Consider the following 14,362-nt stretch of genomic DNA (forward strand, 5'->3'; position numbering starts at 1 on the left):
TGGTCCCTCGTTTATCGCGAGAGTTACGTTCTAAAAATAACCCACGATAGGTGAAATCCACGAAGTAGCCAACTTTATTTTTTACAATTATCATAGATGTTTTAAGGCTGTAAAACCCCTCCCTACACACTTTATACACTTTTCTCAGACAGGCATGAACATTTTCACACTTTTCTCTCTTGTTTAAACTCTCTGAAAGTTCAAACCTTCATGGGAAAATAAGCCCAGTATTATAAAATGAAACCAAAGATCAAACCCTGTTTTCAGGTCCAGAACATGAGAATAGAGCAACTGCCAGAGAATTCAGCATTCATGAATCAATGGTACGGAAGTGGACGAAGCAAGAAGAATGAGTTGAGTTTGACTTATCTGACGGTTACAGGAGACACGGCACAAGATTGCCTAACAATGGTCTACAGCCAATCAGGACGCAGAACACAATGCGCTGTAAGAAAAAAAAATCATGCAAAATTGCAGACAAAAGAAATCCGCGAAACAGCGAGGCTGCATTATAGCGAGGGACCACTGTTTATATAAATGTTAGAAGTATTCACGTTCTAACATTTATTCACTACAGTTCTCTCTATTCAGACAGCACATGTTTCACGTCTGTGCCTGTGTTAATTACTATGTTGTGTTATCTGCCTTCAAAACAGAAACTTAAAGCAGGAATGTAAATGCTTTTAAAAAAAAATAATTATAATTATATAATTATAATAATTAAATAAGTCCATGACCAGTACAAGTAACTCAATATACTACTTGTTCCACAGCAAAAAATAAAATAAAGTAAAAACAAATAGAAATGTCTGATCAAAGCTGCTAAATCTGTTCAAAGTTAATCACAGAGTTCTGTCTTAGGAGTTCCAACACAGTGATAAAAGCAAAGGCGTGTGCTCTATACAAACTCACAAAGACCTGTCATGCATCAGTTGCTGAATTGCTGAGATGTGTGATTTGATTCTGTTGCCACCAGATGGTGACAAAAACCCACACCTGGCACAAAAGCAGCACTGTAGCTACAACAGTATCAACAAAAGCTGCAGATCATGAAAGTTGTTACTTCCAATCTGAGTGAAACGCAAAGATCATTTTTGGATTGTGTTAGAAAGGTACAAAATCTCAGTACTGAATAACCATAATAAAACATTTAACCAAGCTAGACATGTTGATTCACAACTCTCCAGTAATTTGACTCAGGTACCGTTGTAATATATATAATGCAGTGCAACCTGGAACCTGGAAAATACCATCAGCTAATCAGAATTACTCATCCAACCCAAAATAGACTCTTAGGCACTGTTTTCTTCAACATTTCAGTAATAAGTGCACGTTAACCAGTCACTGACCCCAGTGCGTTTATTTATTTAATGGCTGTGGAAGAGTCCCAGTCTTAGCCAGTCACTGGGACTATATACTCTTAAAAACCATCATAAGAACGGTCAGCAGCAACAGAGTTGGTTCCAACCGTTCTCTTATTCTCTTATTCAATTCAAACCTTTTTGTGGGGACATTTTTAGGTCAAATGTACAAAGACTCCTACAGGTGAGGTTGTGAACAGCAAGCACTCGAACTAGTTAGATTAGTCTCATTGTTTTAATAGGACAAAACGTAAACCAAAGTTTTCTGATGCAACTGAAAGTAGCCATCAATCCCATCTACTCATACCTTCATGAAACACGTCTTACCTCCCCTGTCAGAGATGTGAACCACTTCCTTCGCTCTTTTCTACTTGGTGGTTTTGAAGGCATGTTGACTTCTCTTCTTACCAGGGCAGCTAAAGAGAGACAAAAAAGATCAGAGAAGAAATGATCCAAATTTCATTATAAAGCTTCAGAAACATTGCAACATATTGCATTTACATCTCTAAAGCCTGGAGCAGCTGTACTCCATGGAGAAACCTGACCACTGTTAGAAAGGATCTGGGAACTAGATAAAATCATTTCCGAGTGAAATTTGCAATATGAACGATGAAAGCCCAAAATGTTGCCTGAAATCCCTAAAACAGTTTGAAGTGTCCAAAACTGAACTTGCTGAATCAGCTTAATTGCAAAATATTATAAAGAAATATCAGCCAGCTAAAGAGTAAAAAGTACTAGTACCAAAAACTGAGTATTGTGGTAAGTAAAGGCAAAAATGAACTTCACTTCACAAAACTGCATTTTCAAAAATATAGAAAAAAGTAATATTTGAAGCTGAAGTGTATCAAACTAAAGAAGTACTGAAATAAACGCAGTACAAGAGAAACAGAAGTGACACAAACTCTGTTTGAATCCACAAATAGCCAGTTTCTGATTGGTCCACATTTGCCTAATGACATTTACAGAAAGCATTTTGAAACTATTTATTGATTTAATCTCAGCTTCACTGATAGACGACTGCTCTCTAACGTGTATAGCAGACATGTTTCACTGAGTTACTTTTAATAATCCGAGTTAAGTCAAAGAAAGTGGCGAGCATGTTAGTGTGAAAAATACAGCACGCTTTACAGGACTTGAAGGTGTTAGAAGAAATGTCTCAGCTTCCTTGGAGTTGACTGCATGTTGGTCAGCTGGACTTCAGACATTAAGTATAGCCTGGATGAACCACAGAATACTAAATCAGCCACTCTGAATGGATGTAGATGGGATGATTTGCAAATGACTGGATTCTCATTGGATACAGACCTCAGCTGATCTGAATCTGTGATCCATCCTGCGGCAAAAGTCGACTTTGATGCTGATCCGTTACAAACCTGTGATACCTTCAGGTGAAAAATACACTGAGGTTCAGACTTTTCAGATGAAAAGTGTTAAATGTTGTCAAATGTGAAATGCAGACTGTCTGCATTGGATGGAAGAGGGCCGTGGTGACGTAAAAAGTCAAAAGAAAAGCCTGTTAGCATCAATAATGTTGCATAAATATTTCCTCAGTCAATTGATACCATTCACCAGTTTTTTACGTCACACTGTGAACTGAATTAAAAGCAAATACATTTTCACGAACACTGAACTCACAAAGAGCTCATTTTTTAAGTTTGTGGACTTTTCTCACAGGTCTGTGGCTTCTTCAAGTGGGATTAATAAATATGTTTCAGTGAGCTTTTTCCATGAACTAATCATCAATGAAAACTGACGATGCAAAAGGACCTAATGTAATGTGGTGGCCCCTGAACACAAACAAGTAGATAGAGTCAAAGTGTGTAGTGGGGGTCTGGGCCAAATGGGCCGTAAGAGAGAAAAGGAAAACTAAAAACAAAAGAAAGGGGAGACGGTATAATAAAGAAAGGAAAGCAGAACAGAAATAGTCTGGCTGTGAGAATATCAGGCAAGAATCTTAACAACTTGAAGATAAGCCAGCCTTTTTAAAGATGTTTCACTTTACATCCAAGAGACGTCTTCAGTTTTAAAAATAACATGTTAGAACTGAACAAGCTACTTAAATGAGAGGTGAATGAACGTTCAGTCAGCTGAGATCCTACACAGACAACAAGAATGTTTCCAAAGCTACAGCGATTAGTTTCACTTCCATTAAATGCAGTAAAGTGAAATAAACCTGTGCTGACGTTTTTTAAATATTACTGTTTCAAAGGTTAAAAGACGGACAGGCACATATGCAGACAGCTTTAGTGAAGCTCCATATTTGTGGAGTTAGTTCCAAAGGAAAAAAGACTTAAAATTACAGGCAGACATTGTGTTTCTGCTCTCCACAGTTCTGTTACAACTCAAAGCAAACAGGTGGATTCATTTGATTCTGTTTTTAAAGCCAGTTTCTTCCAGCTCAGGGCCTTTGCAAAGATCATCTGCTGACATCGAGAAAATAATTCATGTCTTCATTTCACCCAAGCTTGATTATTGAATAGCCTTTGTTTTGGAATCGGACAGACTCCGCATTCTTGACTTGTCCGAAATGTGACACATAAAAAGGACCATTTATCCCCCGTTCTGGCTTCTCTAGACTGGCTACCTGTTAGTTTCAGAATTGATACTAAGATTTTATTGTTTGTTTTTGAGTCATTAAAATGAATTCTTACCTTTCTGAAGTTTGCTGACTTTGCCTTCTGTTTTTCTATATTTCCCTGCTCTGTGTTATTCTTTTTAGTTGCACAGGACTTTGGTCAACTCTTGTTGTTTTTAAATATACTTTAAAATAATTAGACTTGACTTCACCAGATTTGCAATAAATGAGAACACCCATGCAATAAAAGGCGATCTTCACCCTGATGTCTGTAAAAGGCAGCAGGCACCAACAGCACACGTCCTTTTGGACATCTCCAACACCATGCTGGAGTACGATGTTGTTTCATCGTGTTTCAAGTCTGCCACTCTGATTCAAGCTCCCAAAAAAATCCACCATTACATGTGGCAGTGACTACCACCCTGAAGAAGTGCTTCGAGAGGCTGGCAAAGGACCACATCATCCCTTTTACTGCACCACGTATTCGTCACATTCAAGTTTGCTTACTGGCCAAACCTCTCCACAGAGGACACCATGTGCTCTTCACCTGAGCTCGGCACATCTGGAAGAGTTACGTCCAAATGCTGCTTGTTCACTCAAGCTCAGCAGCTGGTGAGTAAACGGACCTCCCGGGGTATCAGCACCCCTCATGCAGGGACCTCCTCACTGACAGAGCTCAGCATCTCTAAATGAAACATTTCATGTAAATACATTCACTGTCCAGTTCATTAGGTATACCTGCGAACATCTCATTAGCACAAATTAATCAGCCAATCACATGGCAGCAACTTATTTGTATTTTTGCATTTAGGCAGAGAGAATATTAACTAAGTGATGTTAGAATTTATTTTTATTGTAAAGGCTATATACCTCATAATTTGTGTCACATGTCTATGTTTTGTCCTGTGTTGCACACAGATGTGCACTGTAGTGTAGTTTTGGATTTAATTCAGTTCAATTCAATTCAATTTTATTTATATAGCGCCAAATCACAACAACAGTCACCTCAAGGTGCTTTATATTGTCAGGTAGACCCTATAATAACAGATACAGAGAAAAACCCAACAATCATATGAGCCCCTATGAACAAGCACTTTGGCGACAGTGGGAAGGAAAAACTCCCTTTTAACAGGAAGAAACCTCCAGCAGAACCAGGCTCAGGGAGGGGCGGGGCCATCTGCTGTGATTGGTTGGGGTGAGAGAAGGAAGACAGGATAAAGACATGCTGTGGAAGAGAGACAGAGATTAATAACGTGATTTGGACGGCTACACACAGATACTTCCAGACACACAAACAGAGAAAGACGCCTTCTCTGAGGAATGGGGGGGAGCTGACTCTACAGAAAAAACAGGGCAATAAATGAGGTGTTAGGGAACAGCCCCTTCTTTAACTGTACAGGCCTGACCGGAGAACAAGAGGTGGTTTTCATGGTAATGGGAGTGTTGTCTTCAAAAGGTTGATCTCTATATAAGGAGATGTCCACAGAGGTGCAGAGGAAGACACGTGAGCTGAGACCTAAGGCCACCCTTTCAACCAATCACGTTAACGTTCGGTTGCCGGGTGCAGCAGCCTTTGTCTCTGAGCCAGAGGGACGGAGGTCCGTGGTGCTATGTAAAACTCATTTGAAATTCTAACAGTTTGATAATAAATCTATCAATAAATTGATAATAAACTTGAGCATATTTGTCTTCTCTCATAAAAACCCAACAGTGGTAGTTCTCTGGGCAAAAATTCAAAATGTCAAAGCAGAAAGACTAGACTGCTTCAAGCTAACAGGAAGGACCAGTAAGTCAAAGAACCACTTCATACAACCCAGGTGTACAAAAAAGCATCTATCAGCGCTCTAGAGTGCGACCAATTTGGTTGCAAATGTGACCTAATTTCTCCTAGGTCGCACCGGTGCGACCAGCCAGAGTAAAAAAGACAAAAAAGTGTCCGCAACTCTGAAAGCCTCCATGTGGTCAACAACACACACACATTATGCTCCTATCATGGTCTAAACCAATCAGAGATAGTCAGGGGTGGGACCTCTCTGATTGGCCGTGGTCCAGACATTCCTGTCAGCCTACATGTATGTATGTTTGAAAGTGCAGGCGGATAGACAGAGGTGAGTACCAGGGGTGGGTTTCAATAATCGACTTTTCGATTAAAATAGATTTTAGCTTGAATAATGTTATATTGATTCATTAAATCCTGAATCGATTTTTAAATATAAATGTATTTTGCCAGAAATGCCAGGAGCTCACAAAACTATTTCAACAGCCACCAAACAGTTAAAACAGTAAATGAGAGCAGATACACAGATTCCACACAAAGACGTGAACGCAAAGCGTGGACCTGACGCATCAGTGAGATGTCGGCTTTCTCACATGACGGCACGTACACAGACACGCCGTCGGGGCTGAAAGTCAATGGCTCACACCAAATGTACTTCAAGAACAGTTTCCCATCTCAAATGTCTGTTTTCTGCATTATTCGTTTGCTTATTACACACCAGTCGGCCATAAGCACAGCCGCTGTTTTTTTTTCCCAAAAAAATGTCCTCAGACAACAAAGCCTCATTTCTGCTGTTCAATACTGAAGAAATGTAAACTTTTTTAAATGATGCCAAATTGCAAAACGCTTAGCTGTGTCTGTAATCAAACCTCTGTAACTTTGCTCTGCTTCACTTCAGCAGCATCAGGTCATGTTCACATGTTAATTCATGGTTTTCTTTGTTTTTGTTCTACTGCAGAATATTTTTAAGGTTATCTGCTATAAAAAGGCAGGCAAGGAAAATCTGCTTCATGTTTTTCTGTTTTATCCTCAGTTACTTTGACACAAAGGCATCTGCTGTGATGCTCACACCTCTGATGAAGTCTGACATGTGTCAGTACTGATAAATGATCAGAATTATAATATTTCTGACTGTCTGAGGCAAAATCGAATCAAATCGAATGGATTATAGGAATCAGTGATGATACCCAGCCCTAGTGGCTCACAGAAGAAGATGTAGCTGTGGATAATGAGAAAAGATGAAAAGAACGATTGATAACTTTTTTGTTAAGGGCTGATCCATCTGAAATTCATAGCCAGTGCTGTGACACGGAGCCATCGACCTCTCAGGTTATGTCTAATGCTGGTTCGGAGACAGCATCAGATAACGAGCCACATACGATTGACTCCGAGCCAGAGCAGACTGAAAGTAAAAAGGAAAAGTATATATATTTGGAAGAGAGCGGCTTGACCAGGTTCCCTGGCTAAGATACAGTAAAGCTGGGCAGACATTGTGCGATTTTTTCAGTCGCGTTAACCGGCTTCAGCTCAAACTGCACGATTGACTCGCAGGGGTTAGAAGTTCGCAGGTCACGATTCAGGGTCTCACACTATACGGCCCAATGCTCTGATGCGACCTGAGTGCTCACACTGTGTGTCCATAAAATGAAGGTTATAACGGAAATTCTGTCGCTCGCTCTCCCTCTCTGTCTTTCGCTCACACAGACTCACACCACCACCATCAACTTTGCTAAATTGCTAATGAAAAACATTGATCAGGCAGCTGTGATTGAGCAGCAGTGTAGATCCAACTGTTTTCATGGTTGTTGTAGTCGTGATAATTTTGTGAGGCCACATCGAAAAGGCTCAGATGAGCTTTCCAAAGTTCTACAAGTGCCTCCATCGCTTGTGTCCAGATCACATGCTGCACTGCTGTGCTACTCCGTCTTTTTCACTGACATTTATGTGTTTGCGCGTGCACAGTGTGAGCGGCTGCGGTGACACCCTCACGACGGTCGGGAGGATTTCAAACCTGTTTGAAATCCTCCCGACCAAGCGATTGATGATCGGGAGCTGGTCATGAGGTGTTAATCGCTTCTCGTTACCCCATGTACACTACATGATGCACGACGCACGATGAAGGCCAAACTCGGGCCGATCAACAAAATGGTCGCACGACTGAAAAATCGGCTCAAAATGGGCCAAAAATCGCACAGTGTAAGCCCAGCATAAAGCTGACAACATGATGCACTGCATTTACTGCTGTGAGTGTGGAAAGACCAGTCACAAATGCAATACTGCATTTGTGACTGGCGCTAATACGTTTCAAACTGAAACGCTGAAAAAGCACAGTGTATCCAGAATACACATTATATGCTGCGATAGATGCACTGCCCAAGTGTCCCCTCCCCCCACTGCCTTTCAGCAGCAGGCAGCAGCAAACAGGTCGTCAGAGGAGCCAATGTGATGATTAAGTTTAACATTGTCTACAATATTACCAAAGAGTGCCAACACACTTTAAGCACTTTTTCAGTAACTTATCTTTCTTGTAGAAATGTGCTCCAAATAAATAATAATAATGGATTGCATTTATATAGCGCTTTTCGAGACCCTCAAAGCACTTTACAATTCCACTATTCATTCCCACACTGGTGGAGGCAGCTACAGTTGTAGCCACAGCTGCCCTGGGGCGCACTGACAGAAGCGAGGCTGCCATATCGCGCCAATGGCCCCATCACCAGTAGGTGGTAGGTGAAGTGTCTTGCCCAAGGACACAAAGACCAAGGCAGACAGAACTGGGGATCAAACCGGCAACCTTCCAGTTACAAGATGAGCTTCCCAACCCCCTGAACCACGGTCACGCCCCAATGAAGAACATTGTGTTGACAAGATTGTTAGTTAATCATTTACGAATCAACATTGGCTGTATGGACAGCAAATTTCCCCCCCAAAAAGTGCACATGTAAAACTGCGATGTTAAGCGATGCGGTTGAAAAATTTGGGTGCACCTAACTTTTGTGCTGGTGCACCTAAGAAAAAAAGTTAGGCGCACCAGTGCAACCATGGCACAAAGTTGGTCTAGAGCCCTGATCTATGAAATGTTGAAGTAGACTGGCACACTGACCAACTGAGCATTATGTAAACATCACAGCCAACCTGAGTATTGTTGCTGATCATGTCCATCCCTTCAGGTCCCTAACCCTAACCCATCTGAATTTAAATAAAAATCACACAATCCAGTGCACCTGCATGCTGCATTTCAATTTCAATCATACATAAACATGAAATATATCTAAGTTACATATTTAAAAATCCATATTTAAACGAAACAGAAAAAAAGGAAATATTGAATGGTTAATTGCTCAAATTACATTTTTTGTATCATGTGTGATGGAGATAAAGAATGCATGCTTAGTTCTGTCTGGAAAGCTTTATGGCTTAAAAAGAAACAGCAGAGGTTCTTTTTACAGTCTCTGCGATGATGTCGAAGCTCTGAGCAGAGGTGTACAAAACTTTTTAGAGGTGAGTGTACAGTACTGTGAACAATTTTCAAAATGAGTCATACAGAATTTAATTATCAAAAGTTACATTTTTATATTTACTAATATATACAGTGATGAATCAGCCACAATTTCCTAATTATATCTGAGTATGATGGTAAATGGCCTGTAGCGCTTTACTTAGTCCTTAAGGACCCCAAAGCGCTTTACACTACATTCAGTCATCCACTCATTCACACACACTGGTGATGGCAAGCTACATTGTAGCCACAGCTGCCCTGGGGCGCACTGACAGAGGTGATATCCATCCTTTCAACATGCTTTTACAGGCTAAATAAATAATCTAATAGATGCCTAATTATTTCCAACCACTATCAAAAACTTGTGAAATGCCTTTTATTGACATTTTCTTGTAAAGTTCATTGTTAAAGTTTTATGTGTCACGTTGAGACTTTGTTTTTTTGTTCAGCATTGTTGTGTAAAAGTGCTGAACACGCTGAGCCACCATCCTCAAACATCAGTGGAAGACACTGACATCCAAAGTGGATAAAAGAGGTCCCATCGATCCCTGCCACAGGTCTCGGTGATGACATAATAGTATTGATTTGAACACACAGGTGTGATCTGCTAAGTATGATGTTATCGAGGCTGTTGCAGATACCGACAAAGCTTTCTGACACCTCGGCGGAGACCAGCGGCTACAGCGCATTAGGGCAGCAGACGCGGAGTCTCGTACCTTGGCCAGCTCCAGGAGTTTGCGCAGTCTCTCTGGAGCCTCTGTGGTTAACCGTCTGAGCGCAGCGCTGTCCGGTGTCTGCAGCTGACACAATGCCCAGGCCTACCGGCTCCGTCAGCCACCTTATCCCCTCAGACTTCCTGGGATTTTCCTAGTTTTAGTTACGGGACCCACAGTGCTGCACGATCGCAGATTCTGATTGCTGAGACGCATGCGCGGCTTACTTCGCGCGTCGCGGATATGAATGTTGCCTTCACGTAGTGTCAGAAAAAGCTAAAAGAGAGAGGTGCCTCGAAAAAGAAAATAAATGAGCTAATTATATTATAGCAAAAACAAACAAACAAGTAAATAAACAAAAAAAACATGTTGTTTTAATGCAAAAGTCGTCCTTTTGTGTTTCTACCATTTAAATCAAAAATAATACGGAGGTGGTTCTGGTGGTTACCACTTAACTATATTCTACTTTTTTAATCAATAGAAGTTTTTTTCCCGCATCTAATGTCATAAAACATCACTAATGCTAAATGCAGTGAATGCTGAGGAGCCATAATCATAAAAGGTGCACTGATAACGTCAATTATTTTGATTTTTTCATGAAAACATACTCATTCATAGCTTTTATGACAAGTAAAGTTTTATTGTGATCATGGCTTTTAAAGACTGCATAAAAAACTATATATTTATATGCAATCTATGTTTACTGGCTTTCAAACTCTGTCCTGTTTTAAATTCATTTTCCTCTCCAAAACATTTTGTTTATTACAAACTCAAACAGTTTTGGTTTCACTTAAGAAAATTGAAAGTTTGGTGTTTTCTTTTTTGAGTTTTCTGGAATTTTAAAGGGCATGAAGGCAGCATCACGTTTGCTGTAACTTGTATCTGTCCCAACAACAGTAACACGAGTTCTGGTGACACAGTCTCACACAGTGTGCATGCGGTGTCATCTTACCAAGCCAGCAGTCATGTAACGCTGGGAAGAAGCTAAAGTATCAAAGCTGAGAGTCTCATTCTGTACCTCTGTAATGGCACCTGCTCTCATTACAACAACAGCACACACACACTGTTAAACAGCCTAAGTAGCATATGGTGTCCTATTGTTCTGTGTGGTCTCAGATTAGAAGCATCCTGGAAATTAGAATCTCAGAAAATGTGATAAGAAGTCTGACAATACTAAATGTTAATTTACTCAAACTCATTTATAATACTACATCAGCAGTAAAAAGAAACCCAGTAAATTTGCAGCTGTTTAGTGTCCCCAGAGGTTTCACATGGTTTGTGTTCTGTTGGTCTGACAACAGAGACTTACTTAGACTTAGGTCCTCCTGCGCTGTTTGCATTGGGCGGCAGATCTCTGCCAGCATAATCGATCACCTGCCCCTGTCTAAGGTGTGTAACTCATCGATGAAAGTCCTCCAACATGTTGTACGGGGCCGGCCTGGATTGTGTCTTCCAAGGGGTGGGTTCCACGGGATGGTGATCTTGGGCAGTTGGTGCAGGAGTTGGCATAGAGTTTGACCTCCAAAACGCTGCTCAGTCACAGTGTCATGGAGAGGACGTGTGGCAGTCCGGCGGTGGACTTCTTCATTGGTGACATGGTCCCAGTAAGAGACCCGCAGGATCCGTCTTAGCCATTGGTGTGGAGCCACATTGAGTCTTTTGGCGATTTTGGCTGATGTTTTCCACGTCTCACAAGTGCAGATCACGGGAGGTATAATGATGGAATTGAGCAGACGAATCTTCGTCATCAGGTCGATCTTTGGACTTGACCAGATTGGCCAGAGCCGCTGGAAGACCGCACCCACTTTCACAATCCGACAATGATCAGCATCTCCGTCGCTTGCAAGGAAGCTGCCCAGGTTGGTGAATTGGTTCACCTCCTCCAGAGATTGCTGTCCTACCATAACGGGATCCTGTGCCATCATGTAACCAATCCTCATGACGTTGGTCTGGTTTCTACTAATCCGCAAGCCCACTTTGGCCGCCTCTTGCTCCAAGTTTTCATGTCATGGTCTTCATGTTCTTCCAGATATCAGCCACCAAAGCGACGTCATCCATGAAGTGGAGGTCCTTCAGAAGTGTTGGTGGACGCCAAGGTATCCCAAAGCCATCTTGGTCCATGGCAGTCTGCACAATGATAATAATAATAATAATAATAATAATAATAATAATAATAATAATAATAATAATAATAATAATAATAATAATAATACATTTTATTGGAGGGTGCCTTTCTAAAACCCAAGGTCACCCAAGGTTACAAAGAGAAAAAATATATCAATAAAACAGTAGATTAAAAATAGATTAAAATAAATTAAAATAGCAAAACAATAAACAAGATTTGAAAACAAGCAAATTTTGTATTAAAGTGAGTAAGCCAGTTTAAACATGTAGGGGGACACTGATTGAGGGTCTCTTTGAAGTGTTCCACCCCTGAAAACAGAGCCCTCTACTATAACAGGAGATTTTGTCATATCCAGGTAACTTCAGGGTTAATCCCGGGTTTTCTGCTACAAATATGCAGTGAATCAGGACTTAACTTGTGCTCTAATCTGGAAGCTAGCCTGCTTGTTAAGCCGCTCCATGCTAAAAGCACCAAATGTTGCAGGAATGTTTCATGTAATAATTTGGTAATTTAGAAAATGTATAAATGTAGATATACGTGATTCTATTCTGCTGCTGAGTGTATGTTCTTTAAGGCTCAGATAGAACTGAAGGCTGCATTCAGGACTTTATCACACTGGTACATAACGAGAGGGACCAAGAACAAGTGTGCACACATGTACACACAGACACAGCATCTCACTTCATGCTTGCTCTTCCCCTAGCCTCTTATGTCACTTATATTTCTGGTTTTATTATTGTCTTATTTGATATGATTTAGGGTCTTTGAGCACAAGCAGAGGCTTTTGCTTGGGAAGCAACTGTGACCTCGTTTTCAGGGTCAAACATTTCTTCTCTACCTAAAGTTAAACAGCTGAGAGCATCTTGAGGACTGCAGAGAAAAAGGTTTGATCTGTGGTGTTTTCACTGCTGAGGACTTTTGGACACAGGAGTGTGGACACAGGTCCTTATTGGGGTGGCTGTAGCTCAGGTGGCAGAGCAGATCAGCCACTAACCAGAAGGTTGGTGGTTCGATCCCAGGCTGCTCCAGTCTGCATGCCAAATATCCTTGGGCAAGATACTAACCCCATGTTACTCTCCGATGCATCCATCGGAGCGTGAATGTGTATGAATGTTAGCTAATTAGCACTTAGCTTACAAGAAGTGAATGAATTAGTTGTATAAGCGCTTTGAGTGCTCAGACAGAGTAGAAAAGCGCTATATAAGAACCAGTCCATTTACCTTATTTACTTAGCTGCTGTTCACAGTTTAAAAAGTCTTCGTCAGAAAAAACACATTGAATCTCTACAGACATTACACACACACCACCTTTTTACCCACTAGGTGTCAGTTCTCTATGCTTCTTTTCCCTCTTTGGCCCTCTGTCCCCCTTTAACGGGTGGACCATATGTGATGATGACTGCCGTGTTTGGGCAATTGTCATAACATAAAAATTACAGACTGGTACTAAAGCTAATTCTCTGCCATTACTTTTCTAGCTTCCCCCGATCCCCATTCTGGTTGTTTCCTGCTTCTACCTTTGTGCTCAGACTAGAACCTCTGTCTGAGGGGCTTTTGACCTTTATTTCTCCAGCTACCAGTGTCTCTGCTCCTTTTCTTTATTCAAACCTCAGGGGTCGATTACCCTTCAGTTCGTTGCATAGATCAGGGGATTTATTTTGCCCCTTGGCCGGGATCCATGTTTCTTTTGGGGTCTCAGCCGTGTCCCCCTTTCTTGACCAGACCCTCCTTGGTCTGGTGCTTCTGGATTTCCGCCAACCCCTTCGCGGTTATTGCTGTGGTTCTGGGATCCTCTTGAGCTGACTAGCAGGAGCCCAAATGGCATGACCCTTAACCCCAGTTGCTGTCTTGGCAGTCTCTGTGTCTGTCTCTGCTGCGAAAGATCCTCATATCTCCATGACCTCGTCTGGTGTCTGTTCCTTCCTCTGTAAAACAGAAAAGGAAAACACCTCTCTGCCTAGCCTTGATAATCTAATGTTGTTATCCATTGTTCTTCTAGTGATTCAAAGTTGGTTTAGAATATCATGTTCAGGACTCTCTGACCTAGAGAATTATTCTAATTATTATCTATGTGGAGCCAGTTGAGGTGGTTCGGGCATCTGACAAGGATGCCTCCTGGGCGCCTCCTGAGTGAGGTATTTGGGACATGTCCCACCGGGAGGAGGCCCCAGGGCAGACCCAGGACACGCTGGAGAGATTATATCTCTCAGATGGCCTGGGAACGCCTTGGTGTTCCCCCGGATAAGCTAGAGGAAGTGGCTGGGGAGAGGGAGGTCTGGGCTTCTCTGCTTGGGCTGCTGCCCCCGCGACCCG

The 14,362-nt window shown here is 41.6% G+C and overlaps 1 protein-coding gene across 1 annotated transcript in view; it reads right to left on the reverse strand.

The window, feature by feature from the left end:
- The window catches only part of plppr5b (phospholipid phosphatase related 5b), a 140,716-nt gene extending 130,666 nt beyond the window's left edge, over positions 1 to 10,050 (reverse strand). The window contains exons 1-2 of the mRNA XM_039616916.1: positions 9,929 to 10,050; positions 1,689 to 1,777 (exon numbers count right to left, since the gene is read on the reverse strand). The gene's annotated coding sequence lies outside the window, so the exon portion shown is untranslated. The remainder of the gene's footprint in view (positions 1 to 1,688; positions 1,778 to 9,928) is intronic.
- Between the last annotated feature and the right edge of the window lie 4,312 nt (positions 10,051 to 14,362).

The sequence above is a fragment of the Oreochromis aureus genome, linkage group 9 (genome assembly GCF_013358895.1).
Source record: "Oreochromis aureus strain Israel breed Guangdong linkage group 9, ZZ_aureus, whole genome shotgun sequence".
Classification (NCBI taxonomy): domain Eukaryota; kingdom Metazoa; phylum Chordata; class Actinopteri; order Cichliformes; family Cichlidae; genus Oreochromis; species Oreochromis aureus.